The sequence below is a fragment of the Giraffa tippelskirchi genome, chromosome 5 (genome assembly GCF_054371585.1).
Source record: "Giraffa tippelskirchi isolate mGirTip1 chromosome 5, T2T-mGirTip1v1.2.pri, whole genome shotgun sequence".
NCBI lineage: Eukaryota > Metazoa > Chordata > Mammalia > Artiodactyla > Giraffidae > Giraffa > Giraffa tippelskirchi.
Window position 1 is genome coordinate 2,095,466 of NC_137279.1, and position 14,781 is coordinate 2,110,246.

The following is a 14,781-nucleotide window of genomic DNA, read 5'->3' on the forward strand; positions in this document are numbered from 1 at the left end:
GATGGACAAAATAGAAATGTTAGAAAACAAGATTTTCAGAGATAACTCTGTTATGAAACCCCGTTCACGTATGATTCTGTACCCAGTTGAAGAGTGTGCTGTGTTTTTCTCATTTCACTTAACTCTTCATAGTCAAGGCTTGGTACATAGGATGAGCGGCCAGGCATGCGTACAAACGCCTTTTTAAACTTCAGAAACAAGAAAATACGCTGCCTTGAAAGATGCAACTCACAAAGGGGAGAGAGAAGGGACTATCTGCAGTTTGCAGAGTCAAACTCTGACCCTGCGGGAGTCCTCGCGTCCACACGAGGCTTCAGGAAGCCGAGATGGAGGCAGGCGCAGCCCCTGGTACGGCCCCGCCCTGCAGGCCCTTTCCCGGCACGCCCAAGCAGCGCGCGTGCCCGCGTTTTCCGTAAGCGACCCCCAGCCCTGTTATAAACAAGTTATCTTGGTAACAAAGGATGCGGCGCAGGCAGGAAGGAAGGTCAGGGAGCGCCCGAGTGCCGGGGGAAACACATCGCGCCTGGCCGTCCTTTCCTGGGGAGACGGGTCTGGCCTCGGAGGGCGTCACGTGGGCCGACGGGGCGCTGTGGCAGCGCCGTGTGCTTCGCTGGACCTGGAGGGAGGGAGGGGGCTGTGCACCGTCCATGAGGCGGGGGTCCGGGCTCCAAGACTCCGGGGGAGGAGGAGGCGACGCGCTCGGTGCGGTTCATGGAATTCGATTTAAGTGAAAGCGATTCACTGTGCTGCCTTGCTGCACTGGTGAACCTGAGACACACGTACTTATTTATTTCTATGTTTTTGGTGAACGTTTGTGTGTAGCGTCGCCTGTTTCTGTGCGCAGCGTTGTCCTTCCATTGCTGTTGACACTGCCAGGCGCTCCCGCCAGCAGCTGAGCCTCCGTGCATCAGCGTTGATCGCCCCACCGGCCTCCCCGCCCCCCACCCCAGGGGAAGCCCTCTGGTTGACACGACTCTGTTTTCTGCATGTCCGTGATAAGCCACGCTATTTAGTCTTCTGTTAATATATGCACTGTTTTAATGGAGTAGCTGGCAGATCCAAGGTGCATCTCCTAAGGGCCCGCCTTACAGATTTGAAAGATGGCTACTTTGTGATGAACATGCTTTTTCTCATATCTTAAAAACTCAGTGGAGCCCAGGCTCTCTCTGGATGGTTTGTGAGAAAACTTAGAAGCATTAGGAAGCATTTTATTTGGATGAGTGTGAGCAACTCTTGTTTACTTGAAGCAGTTAAAGACAAGACTGCTAGAAATTCCCTGGCGGTCCAGGGGTTAGGGCTGCAGGCTTTCACTGCCGAGGGTGTGGGTTCAGTCCCTGGTTGGGGAACTAAGATCCCATAAGCTGTGTGGCACTGACCGAAAAAAAGCAAACAACACAAGACTCTTCAAGAAACCATATAATAATATCTGTTTCTTAATAAGAATTCTGGTATAGCCATCAATTTCTAATTTGCTTTGAAGGATCTAGGCAAAAATGACCAAAGACTTTGTTGTGTTTATTTGTGTGTGTTTCAAACTGTTTATTATGTTAGGAAACTACAGATTGCATATACATCTCTGCCTGTATAACTATATTATTATATATTTTGTTGTTGTTCAGTCCCTAAGTCGTGTCCCACTCTTTGTGACCCCATGGGCTGCAGCACACCAGGCTTCCCTGTCCTTCACCAGCTCCTGGAGTTTGCTAAAATTCATGTCCATTGGAGCCGGTGATGCCATCCAACCATCTCATCCTCGGTCGCCCCCTTCTCCTCCTGCCTTCAACCTTTCCCAGCATCAGGGTCTTTTTCCATTCATATATTTACCTATGCATGAAAATGATACAGTGCTAATTCAGCTTAAAAGCTTAGAAAGAAGTGATTATTGCATACTGGTGAAAGGGGCACAAAAGTTTTACTTTGCACTCTGATTAAGGGACTTGCTACAGAACTTCCTTCCTCTTTGCAAATAAGGCACATAGCCAGGTTGTCCATAAGGCAGGAAGCAGGCAAATATACAGAATGGCATTAGGACTATCTTCAGTCTTTACAAGAGATTGTGTCACACCGTCTGTTTCCCGCCTTTATCAGCACCCCAAGTTAGCTGCTCTGAGAGGTGCCTGCTCCTCTGCCCCCACCCTCCTCTCACACCTCCCCGCCACCCTGCTCCCGGAGCAGGTCCATGGTCTTCAAAGGGCATTTTTTCTGAAGTTACTGAGGTTGAGCTGACTGGGTGTCTCTTAGAAAGCTTGAGTAGTTATACAAAGCAGCACTCTGTCAGAGCTCAGAGACGGTCAGCCTCCAGGGGAAGCGCCACTGGCTGGGGGAAATCAGGAAGGCTTCCTGGAGGAGGTGAGGCTTGGGCTTGGCTTTTAAGGTAGGAGCTGGACTCAGACTAAGTGCAGAAGACGAGGAAAATGGTCACTCTGGACAGAGAAAAGCTTCCACTCCTATCTGAGCCCCACAGAGTGTAATAATGAACAAATGCCTCCAGAACGGTCCAGGAATCACAGGTCCGCTCAGCATTTCATATGCCTCATTTGTAAAACCAGGGCCTGGACTCCAGTCTCTGAGGCCCCCCCAGAGCTCTGTGGTTAACTGTGGTTCAGAGGTAACCAGGATCCCTTTCTCTGGTTGCCTTCAAAAACGAAGTATAAACCCATCTGGCAGAGTCTTTTTAGCCCAAGCCCATCACAAACCCCCCGCTTCTGAGTCAAGGATCTTTGTCGCTCTTGCCTTTTCTGGCGTGAATCTTCCTGTCTCTTCTCCAGGGCTTTCGTTCTCTATCTGCTGATTGAGACTAAAGTGATCACCGAGCTCTGGGTGGGAAGCGCAGGTGCTGAATCATCAGTTCTCCCTAATCCATCCTCACATGGCCGGCTCCCCTGCAGCCTTCAGCCCAGATGAAGAGAAGAAGGGGGGAGGATTCACTTCCGATGTCAGACATAGGAATGAGGACCGGCTTTCCTGCCTCGAGGGGCTCGGAGGGATCTGGGGTGACTGACTACCACCCTCCTGGGAAAATGGCAGGAGGCACCCCACTTAGGGATCAGAATGCTGCACTGAGTTTCAGGACATGTCGAGTGCCGAGAGCACAGACGTCTGTCTCAGAGGCTTCAGAAACGTGCTCCCACCTCTGCGTAGACCTGGGAGCTGTCGTTGTTGTTCAGTTGCTCATTCATGTCCAACTCTTTGCCACCCCATGGACTGCAGCACGCCAGGCTTCCCTGTCCATCACCAACTCCCAGAGCTCGCTCAAACTCATGTCCACTGAGTCAGTGATGTCATCCAACCATCTCATCCTCTGCCACCCTCTTCTCCTCCTGCCTTCAATCTTTCCCAGCATCAGGGTCTTTTCTAATGAGTGGACTCTTCACATCAGGTGGCCAAAGTATTGGAGCTTCAGCATCAGTCCTTCCAATGAATATTCAGGACTGATTTCCTTTAGGATGGACTGGTTTGATCTCCTTGCAGTCCAAGGGACTCTCAAGAGTCTTATCCAGCACCACAGTTCCCTTCTCTAAGTGACACTGATTCTGAAAGTTTCTTCTTTTTTTTAACATTTATTTGGCTGTGCCGGGCCTCAGTTTTGGCGCATGGGATGTTTAGTTGTGGCATGCAAACTCTTAAGTTGAGGCTGTGGGATCTAGTTCCCTGACCAGAGATCAAACCCGGGCCCCCTGCCTTGGGATCACGGAATCTCAGCCACTGGACCACCAGGGAAGTTGCTGAAGTTTTTTAGGAATTAAACTGAGAAGTCAAATCTGAGGGCCCGTGGTTAGTCGAATATCACGTCTTCTTCAGAAGGCCTGCTTTGGGGTTAGCTTCCTGGCTCTAATGCCTCATTCTCCTGCTTTGTGGGTGTGTGGTATGTATGTGTGTGCTTGTGAGAGTGTGTGTGTGCACACGCCGAGTGCCTGTTTGCTCTGCAGACCATTCTCAAGTGAATGGAACTGGTGTCAGACAGCTGAGATTTGCAGTGAGAATCTGGATTAAAAGATTTCCCCCTAGCGATGGAGTTACTGTTGCAGCGGGTGCAATTATACGATTCCCCTTTCTTTGCCAATTCGCATTGTGCTAAAAATAGCGACGGCCCAGGGCTGCCAGGTGGGAGGTTTGCGGTTTAGATTTAAATCCCTCAGACACGTTGGAAAATCTCTCAGGGACAGCGCCTGCATCCTCTGTAGGCAAGGAGAAGGAGAAGAGATGCAGGCATTTGCTGTGTCAGGTTGTGTGAAGCAAGCTTGCCTGTGAGTTGTTAACTGAAGGACGTTTCTGCCCTGACATAGTCTAGGTCCTTTGGAAAGTTTGGGGAGAAAATGCTTGAACTTCATCAGCAAAACGGCTGCTTTACAGACGTGCAGTTGTGACACTGGACTGGAGACCCTTGGAAAATGCAGAGGACCATACATTCATCAGTGATACGCTTTTTCTGAGATTTGGTTTTGATATTTCAAAGTGAACTTAGGAGCGAGTATAGAGTAAATGGGTGCTTCCCTGATGGCTCAATGGGTCAAGAACCCACCTGCAATGCAGGAGACACAGGAGATGCAGGTTCTATCCCTGGGTCGGGAAGATCCCCTGGAGGAGGAAACGGCAACCCACTCCAGTATTGCCTGGAGAATCCCATGGACAGAGGAGCCTGGCGGGCTGCAGTCCACGGGGTTGCAGAGTCAGACACGACTGAGTGACTAAGCACAGAGTGAACAACCCAGGAAACGTCTTGATACTTTATCAGGAGAACTTGCGTCCCCGTATATCCTTGGAACACGTATTTTATTGTGGAAACTGAAAAAAAAAAATCTCATTTACTGAGAATAAGTTTGAAAAATACAAAACTTATTTTGATCTTTCTAGCTGTTGCTATGGTTTTGAGTAATACATCATTAGCAGCCTGGCACCCCAATGATGTATTGAAGCCATACATCATACCAGTGCCGTAGCTTTGATGATATATTAATGTAATTCGTGGTTAAGGCGCCATTGGCCCCATGATGTATGACTCAAAACACTACCAATTGGTTAGATCAACACACAGGGACCTGTGTGTTCGGGACAGAATGGCAAATGGTTCTGGACCAAAACACAACTGAACCTCTCAGGGGTGCCTCGGTGGTCTGTGCTGTAGGTGAAGGGCGGGCGTGCGGCTGCTCTGACCACAATGGAACCTGTGCCCGGGGCCAAGTTGGCACGAGGTGGGGGAGGAACAGGCCTCCGCTTTGCCCGCCCCAGCCGTGCCCGCGTGTCATCCCTGCTGAGACGGTAGCGGATGTTACTCACCTGGTGCTAGAGATCCGGGTTGAGAGGTGAGTGAGGTGACTGCCCCGGAGTGACGGCACCGTGGTGGGAGTGCTGTCTGCCCGGCTCTTGAGCCTGGTGGGGGCGGGGTTCCTTCTGATCCCCTGCCCCCCCGCCCCCCGTTTTGAGGAAGGTGTTTTCATCCCTGAAGAGGGACAGTGGAGGGTGAGCTGTCTTCCCATCTTCCCCTCCACCTACCTCGCCTCCACCTCATGGATGTGCGGTGTCGGGAGGAGGGATTTGATGGCACAGACCTGGGCCGGCTCAGGCAGTGTGCTGGGCTTCTGGCTCATCTCCTCAGGGTCCCGCCAAGTGCCTGGCTCCCGGCTGAGGGAGCGCGGCCCCTGGAGGGCGGCTCAGCTGGCGGCCTGAAGCCCACGTGGCTCCTTCGTTCTGCTAACCAGCCTCCTCCCTGGGGTCTAGGCTTCCACGCCGGCTCTCGGGACAAATGCGTCCCACACGCGGTAGCCAGCGTCATCATTTAAACATGTGAATCCCATCGCGGAGCTATTCGACTTCGGTCCCTTCGAGGCTCCCCGCTGCACTTAGAGGAAAATTGAACTCCTTACCCTGGTCCCTGGAGCCCTGACCCGTGTGGGGCTTCTTCCTGCTGCCTGAGGCTTTTACACGCACTGATGACCTTTACCAGCGCTGGAGGGCTGCTTCTAAGGTCTCCTCTCGGATGCAGCGTCTCAGAGAGGCCATCCCAGACCTCCCGGGCACTCTATTTACTTGGCCGCGCTGGGTGTTAACTGCAGCCTGTGGGGTCGTTCATCCCACCGTGTGGGCTCCTCATTGCGGCGCGGGTGTCCTTCCTAGTGGTGGCTTCCAGACCCGGTTGCCCCGCAGCAGGTGGGATCTCAGCTCCTGGACCAGGGATTGAACCTGTGCGTTGGAAGCGTGGAGTCTTAACCGCTGCACCACCAGGAAGCATTTAGGGAGCGCTCAACTCAAGGGAGGTTCTGACTGCCCCTTTATTAATAGCTTAAATAATTAAGCCAATTTGTTGGGTGTTTTCCGAGTGGTAACTGCTGAGAGTTTAACAGTGACTCAATCCGAGGCCATGTCCCTTAAAATTACGTTTGTCGGAATTTTACTTCAAATTCCAATTTAGTCCTAAATGGTCATGTTTCATGTGTCATCCACTAGTGTTAGAAAATATAGAGCGTTTCACTTTAATATCAAACAATTCGGGGTTACGAAATTTCAGTATGCTTTAAAAAACTTACCTGGCTTTAACTAACAGTGAATATTAGTTGTTTATAATTCAGTTCAGTCGCTCAGTCATGTCCGACTCTTTGTGACCCCATGGACTGCAGCACGCCAGGCTTCCCTGTCCATCACCAACTCCCGGAGCTTACTATATTAATATACACAATTAGAATTCACATGAGCAAATGAAATTGATAATTATTATTTGTGTTTGTTGAGAGACCCATTTAGGACTTGGGAAATTGGGGTAGGGAAGACATTTCCTGATGCCTGAGGAGATAAAGCCTTGACTCGTCAAAAATAGAAATAACAGCACAAAAAATAGCAAAAGAATTGTATTTCATGGTTGGTTGCTAAGTTAACTGTGTAGATGAAAATGCTAGGGTAGTTTTTATTTAATTTTAATTTTATTTTGGTGTATAGTCAGTTTCCAACGTGGTGTTAGTTTCAAGTGTACGGCAAAGTGGTTCAGTTATATATGTACATGTATCCACTCTTTTTCAGATTCTCTTCCCATCTAGGTTATTACAGAACCCTGAGTCGAGTTCCCTGTGCTGTACCGGAGGCCCTTGTTGGCGATCTATTCTATATATAGTATGTGTATGTTAATCCCAAGCTCCCAATTTATCCCTCCCCTGCACCTCTCCCCTTTGGTAACCGTAAGTTTGTTTTCTATGTCTGTGAGTCTGTTTCTGTTTTGTAAATAAGTTCATGACTGTATCACCGTTTTTGATTCCATATACAAGGGATACCATCTGGAATTTGTCTCCCTTCTTCTGACTCACTAGTATGATCGTCTCTAGGTTCACCCATGTAGCCGCAGATGGCATCATTTCATCCTTTCTTTCAGCTGAGGAATAAAGGACCAAGGGACCCTGAAGGACAGAAGGGCCAGGAGGCTTTATGGAGGTGATGGAATCTGAGCTCTGCCTTCCGAGGCTGAAGAGGAGTCATCAACCAGTTCAAGAGGTTATTAGTTAATCCCCTGTTATTTTATATGCTTATATCTTCTCTCTCATCAGACAAGCTGAATATGAAATGACTTCTGCCTTCTAGATACTTTCAATCTAATAGGGATAGTAGTTAAAAAGATGGAGGCTTCCCAGGGGATGGGATCATGTGAGCTGCAGGACAAGGGGGCCATCGTGGAGCCCGTTTGCCTGGAAGGGGAATTTCTGGAGTGCTAGGAGAAGCCCAGGTGTGGGTGGCTAAGGGGCTTCCAGATTTTTTTTCCCTGCAGCCAGCGTTGTTGTTGTTCAGTCACTCAGTCATGTCCAACTCTGCGACTCCCTGGGCTGCAGCACGCCAGGCTTTCCTGTCCTTCATCATCTCTCGGAGCTTACTCAAACTCACATCGATTGAGTCAGTGATACCATCCAACCATCTCATCCTCTGCCCCCACCTCCTCCTCTTGCCCTCAATGCAGCCAATAAGGAATCATTTAAATACCACGAGCATACATGTTCTTCTGTGCTCTCCCCACCTCTACCCATCACGCTAAGCACATCCATTATCTTTTGAGGAAAACAACACGATTGAATCCAGGGCTGCCTGGTCCCAAGTCCCATGTTTTCAGGTGAGTGATGGTGCGGGAGTGATGGAGGCAGGACTGACAACAGAGGGACTGGGAGGCGGAGTCGAGACAGTGTAGGGAGCGAATCAGGACGAGCGGAGCAATTTAATCAGCTGAAACAGGAGCAAGATGCGTTGCTCTGGATTAAGAAGACATGGGATCTGCATACAATGGAATATTCCTCGGTCATAAGAAAGAATGAAATAATGCCATTTGCGGCAACACGGATGGACCTAGAGATGATCATACTAAGAGAAGCGTGTCAAACAGAGAAAGACAGACACCATGTCATATCACTTCATGTGGGATCTAAAAAGGTGATACAAATGAACATCTTTACAAAACAGAAGCAGACTCTCAACAGACATAGGAAACAAACTTATGGGTCCCAAAGGAGAAGGGAGGAGGGATAAACTTGGAATTAACAGATAAAAGGAAAGATGCATTGTAACAGCTCTTCCTTTTGGGCCAGCATGTCATCATTCCCCCCGGGTTGCTCTGTTTCTTCCAGCTATTATTAGTCACATACGACCAGAACCCCTGGGACTGCCGCCAGGACTGGGAGGGGCCTTGGTTAAATGTCGTTCAGTCACAGGAACAGCTGCATGAAACGTGACAGTGGTATGTTTCTTCTAGGTCTTTCCTGTGCCCTCATTTGTGCACCTGTCTTTGAGTTTATCGAGACCTAAAAGTCTAACAGGGAAACATGAAGCCTGCAGGCTCTGGGGTCCCCTGGAGCCCTGTGGCCTTGAGAGCCAGACACGTTCGGGGCGCTGCCACAGACCCCGGCCACCACGGGCTCACAGCCCGCCTGTCGGGTTCAGGACTGACAGATGCCTGCTGTTCCCTTTGATCCGAGCTGCAGGGAGCCTCTCGGAGACCGTCACCCTCTGTTGCAGGCTGTGTCGGGGGCTCTGAGCCTGTGATAGGTGTGGCAGGGGACATGGTGTCTCCGCCTGCTGAATCGGCCCCTGGCAGGGCCCAAATCCCCCAAGATTTACGGCTGGTCGGAGGAGCTGGTGGCAGTGAAGGTGCAGGGTGAGTGTAAAGTGTGCTGGCCCTGATCTCCATGGATCAGTGCAGTGAGCGGTGTGTTCTGAGCTCCTGGCCACAAGGGAGGCCTGAACCCAAGAAGGAGAGAACTGGGCATTTTCCAGGGGTCTGCGAAGTCACCTTGCTTATTTACCTTACATGCAGAGTACATCATGAGAAACACTGGGCTGGAGGAAGCACAGCTGGAATCAAGATTGCCGGGAGAAATATCAATAATCTCAGATATGCAGATGACACCACCCTTATGGCAGAAAGTGAAGAACTAATGAGCCTCTTGATGAAGGTGAAAGAGGAGAGTGAAAAAGTTGGCTTAAAACTCAACATTCAGAAAACCAAGATCATGGCATCTGGTCCCATCACTTCATGGCAAACAGATGGGAAAACAATGGAAACAGTGACAGACTTTATTTTTTGGGGCTTCAAAATCACTGCAGATGGTGACTGCAGCCATGAAATTAAAAGACGCTTACTCCTTGGAAGAAAAGTTATGACCAAACTAGAAAGCATATTAAAAAGCATAGACATTCCTTTGCCAACAAACGCCTATCTATTCAAAGCTATGGTTTTTCCAGTAGTCATGTATGGATGTGAGAGTTGGACTATAAAGAAAGCTGACCACCAAAGAATTGATGCTTTTGGACTGTGGTGTTGGAGAAGACTCTTGAGAGTCCCTTGGACTGCAAGGAGATCCAACCAGTCCATCCCAAAAGAAATCAGTCCTGAATATTCATTGGAAGGACTGATGCTGAAGCTGAAACTCCAATACCTAGGCCACCTGATGTGAAGAGCTGACTCATTGGAAAAGACCCTGATGCTGGGAAGATTGAAGGCGGGAGGAGAAGGGGACGACAGAGGATGAGATGGTTGGATGGCATCACCGACTCAATGGACATGAGTTTGAGTAAACTCCAGGAGTCACTGATGGACAGGGAGGCCTGGCGTGCTGCAGTCCAGGGGGTCACAAAGAGCCGGCCGTGACTGAGCGACTGAACTGAACTGAACTGAACTGAGCTTTGAAGTTTCTCTGCAGTCACATTCCTGGGGTGGCTGTATGGCTGTGTTCACACCAGTGAGAAATTCACCTCAAGAGATAAGTAGTGACTGTTCTTTCATGAACTTTCCTGTACACATAGAGTACTTTGGCAAGTATATCTATAAGCTAATTTCCTAGAAATGGACTTATTTGAGGGGTTTTAACTTTGTGTAGATGTTAACAAATTGACCTCCGAGAGGTCTGCACCGATTTTCATTCTTACCCAGAGCATCCGCAGTGTCAGTTCCCTGACACCCAGTCACCACTGGGAATCTAGATGTTCATCTTAGCTCATCTGACCGGTCAAAGGGTGTATCCTTGTTTTTATTTGCATCTTAAAATTAGAAATGAAGTTGAGCATCTTTTTAATATATATGTTTCAGTCAGTTCAGTTCAGTTCAGTCGCTCAGTCGTGTCCGACTCTCTGCGACCCCATGAATTGCAGCACGCCAGGCCTCTCTGTCCATCACCAACTCCCGGAGTCTACCCAAACCCATGTTCATCGAGTCGGTGATGCCATCCAACCATCTCATCCTCTGTCGTCCCCTTCTCCTCCCGCCCCCAATCCTACCCAGCATTAGGGTCTTTTCCAATGAGTCAACCCTTCACATGAGGTGGCCAAAGTATTGGAGCTTCAGCTTCAACATCAGACCTTCCAATGAACACCCAGGATTGATCTCTTTTAGGATGGATTGATTGGATCTCCTTGCAGTCCAAGAAACTCGCAAGAGTCTTCTCCAACACCACAGTTCAAAAGCATCACTTCTGCGGCGCTCAGCTTTCTTCACCATCCAACTCTCACATCCATACATGACCACTGGAAAAACCATAAAAAACCACATAAAAACCACATAAAAAACCATTTATGAAAAAACATAAATATATATGTTTAGCCATTCTCTAACATCTGTGAGTTTCGAGCCTGTTCTTTATGCTGTCATCAAGATACTAATGGCTGGATTATTTCCTACTCTGTTTTCCCCTTGAGGGCTCATCTAATCCTGGTCGTGTACAGTGTGTGTAGACTTATCACCCATCACATCTCAGGATGTTAGAGCTAGAGAAGCTCTTGAGATGATGCCAGGATGTGTTTTCATTTCCAGGTAAACAAACTGAGGTCCAGGGAAGCAAACTCAGCTGTCGCAGATCGGAGACTGGGTCAGAACCAGAGCTCGTGCAGTCCGGGCTGTACCCTGGGTCTTTCATTCTGCTGTTGATGACAACGAGAGGTCTCCCTTGGGCTTTGAAAGCACTCATTTTAATCTATGAACATCCCAAAGAGTTTCTTTTGACGATAACCTCGACCCAATGAGCCAGCTTGTCCATCCACGTTTTGGGTAACGGTGTATTTGATCACAGTCCAGTGGGCCTGCAGGCTGGCTGTCTCTGCTGTGCGTAAAGTGCTCCGCGTACAGCGGCGAAGCTCCCTGCGTGTCAGGGGCCATAGCTCAGGGACACAGCTTCCAGTGCTCCCTCAACACCAACACAGGACAAACCAAGTGAGAAGAATCAATAATCCCACTCTTGTCTTTACGGTTTTCGTGGATTGTTTAATATAAGAAAATAGCTACAGGAAAAAAGTCTGAGACATCATACTATAGTCCCACCTTTGTAGAGCTATCCCAAATTCATCGTAAAATTATCCTCATTTAATTTCAGTCTTGAAATTGGAATTTTATCTTCTATACATTCCTAAAAGGATCCCTAAATACTTACTAAAATCTGAGCTTATCATTAGGGGGACTTAAAAATGAGAATTCATCTGTCATAGACTTTAATCCCGGCACCCTAAGTACACAGACCCCAGACTTCACTGTCTCCACATGTCTCCTTGTTTTTCCCCTTCCAAAGGAGCAAGGCTTTTTATTATTTTTATAATTTAGATACATCTAGGTCTTCTTTTTTAAGACTATATTTTTAAAATTAAAGAACTTATAACTTTAAGTTATAAAGGGACTGGTATAGTTTTCCACTTGCTAGAATAAAAAACTTGATTTTGAGGAAAAGAATGAACAAAATAGGAATAATTGGCCATGTAACGTTTAAACTGCATGTTGCAAAGTAATCTACATTAGAAAGCATAAAAAGTGAGTTCAAATATAGAAAAAAAGTATATTTGAATTTTAAATACTGTAATTGATAGAAAATGCCTAATACGAGGTCTCAGAATTTTTTTTCAGCCAAATGTATGCAGCTCAACTGCAGTTCGGGAGTCAAGGGCACTATTTCTGTTTCCTGAGTGAGTTGTTCTATTTTTCTCCCCCTTCTTCATTTCCAGGTTACGGTGAGCTAATTATGAAAATGCTGAACATTCTGTTCTGATGCTTGGAAGTTCTTGACTTCCAAGTATAATGGGTACTGGGGACATTCTCCCAGTCTTGTTTTAGTGACCTTCTCTCTGAGTACATTCGTAAGAAACTGTGTTCAAATCAATGGAATTGTACCTTTGGTTTCAGCTAAATGAAGCTGGGAACTAGTGTATTCATACCAATAAAAATGTTCTTGTTTTCAGATGCTGACTGTGACAGTCATGGCAAATGTCAAGTATTTTTAATACATATTCAAGGGAACGGATTTCTAATGAAAAGGCAGAGACAGGGTTGGATGAGGCCAGGGGACAGCACCACCCTTGGGGGGTTCTTTGCGGACCCAGCACAGAGGCTGAGAGCCGACCCGGGAACAGCAGCTGGTGAAAGACACTTCCGCCTGAGAAAGCCCTTTGTTGTTCAGTCGCTTCAGTCGTGCCCGACTCTTCACGACCCCATGGACTGTAGGCCGCCAGGCTCGTCTGTCCATGGGAGTCTCCAGGCAAGAGTACTGGAGTGGGTGGCCATGCCTTCCTCCAGGGGATCTTCCCGACCCAGGGATCAAACCCGTCTTTTTATGTCTCCTGCATTGGCAGGCAGACTCTTTACCACTAGCGCCACCTGGGAAGCCCCTTATATATATGTTGTTCAGTTGTCAAGTTGTGTCCAACTCTTTGGGACCCCAAGGACTACAGCACGCAGGCTTCCCTGTCCTTCTCTGTCTCCCCGAGTTTGCTCAAACTCACGTCCATTGAGTCAGTCATGACATCCAACCATCTCATTCTCTGCCGCCCCCTTCTCCTCTTGCCCTCAATCTTTCCCAGCATCAGGGTCTCTTCCATTAAGTCAGCTGTACACATCAGGTGACCAAAGTATTGGAGCTTAAGCGTCAGTCCTTCCAATGAATATTCAGGGTTTATTTCCTTTAGGACTGAGTGATTTGATCTCCTTGCAGTCCAAGGGACTCGCTTCTCCAGCACCATAGTTCAAAAGCCTCAGTTCTTCGGCGCTCAGCCTTCTTTATAATCCAACTCTCAACATCCACACGTGATTACTGGAAAAACCATAGCTTTGAGTAGACGGACCTTTGTTGGAAAAGTGGTCTCTGCTTTTTAACGTGCTGTCTAGGTTTGTCATAGCTTTTCTTCCAAGGAGCAAGCATCTTTTAATTTCATGGCTGCAGTCATCATCTGCAGTGATTTTGGAGCCCAAGAAAAGGAAATCTGTCCCATTACCACATGTAAAATAAATGGCTAATGGAAAATTGCTGTATACAGAGAGCTCAAATCCAGTGCTCTGTGATGACCTTGAGGGGTGGCATGGGTGGGAGGTGCGGGAGGTTCAAGAGGGAGTGGACGTAGGTATACCAATGACTGATTCATGTTGAGGTATGGCCGAAACCAACACAATATTGTAAAGCAATTATTCTCCAATTAAAAGTAAATAATTTTTAAAAATAAAAAAAAATTGTTTTCTAAGTCTTATTTCCTTTAACCTAGATAATCAAGAATCTACTGACATAGAAATTAGGAATTGTGAAAGCACAATGTTTGGTTCTGTTTGAAAGCAGTTATAAGAAAGATGAGAAGGAGGGTTTTCTTATATTTCAGGATGGTCTTTCTTTTTCACAGTGAACGATCATTCATCTTGCTTTTTAAACTATTTGTTTTCAAACATGTTAAATTATGAGAAAAGCCATTAAATATTTGATTCAACCCAAGAAACATTTATTAAGCCCCTCTTATGAGTAGGTATGGAGTTACAAGGGCTTCTCTGGTGGCTCAGAGGGTAAAGCATCTGCCTGCAATGTGGGAGACCCAGGTTTGATCCCTGGGTTGAGAAGATCCCCTGGAGAAGGAACTAGCAACCCACTCCAGTATTCTTGCCTGGAGAATCCCAGGGATGGAGGAGCCTGGTGGGCTACAGTCCACGGGGTCACAAAGAGTCGGACACGACTGAGCGACTTCACGTTCACTTATGGAGTTACGAGCCGCCAAGGATGTGAACAGGCTTGGAGGTCCCTGGTGGAGAGCCTGGCCACCAAAAGCTTCCCCGTGGGGGAAACTCGGGGGTGTTGCTAGCCTTCCCTTTTTAATTCTTTAGGCCCACGTGAGGGCACGTCTCCCTACTGGGGACTTGCGACTGCTGCTCTGCAGGCTTGGCTCTCGGAGAGCACAGCTCCGTCAGAAAGGAAGAAGAGGGGAGGGTGGAGTCTGGGCCAGGACCGGGACCCCTGCTGCCCTGAGCCCCTGACCACAGGGGGGTGGTCCGCCTGCTCACCTTCCTCTGCCCAAGGAAAGCGCATGTCT

General features: G+C 48.1%; 1 long non-coding RNA gene across 1 annotated transcript; it reads left to right on the top strand.

Moving 5' to 3' along the window:
• The first annotated feature begins 299 nt into the window (after nt 1-299).
• LOC145506731 (uncharacterized) lies at nt 300-12,677 on the top strand. Its single transcript, XR_014054224.1, has 3 exons — nt 300-412; nt 7,358-7,476; nt 10,853-12,677. It is a non-coding gene; the product is annotated as an uncharacterized LOC145506731 (long non-coding RNA).
• The last annotated feature ends 2,104 nt before the right edge of the window (nt 12,678-14,781 follow it).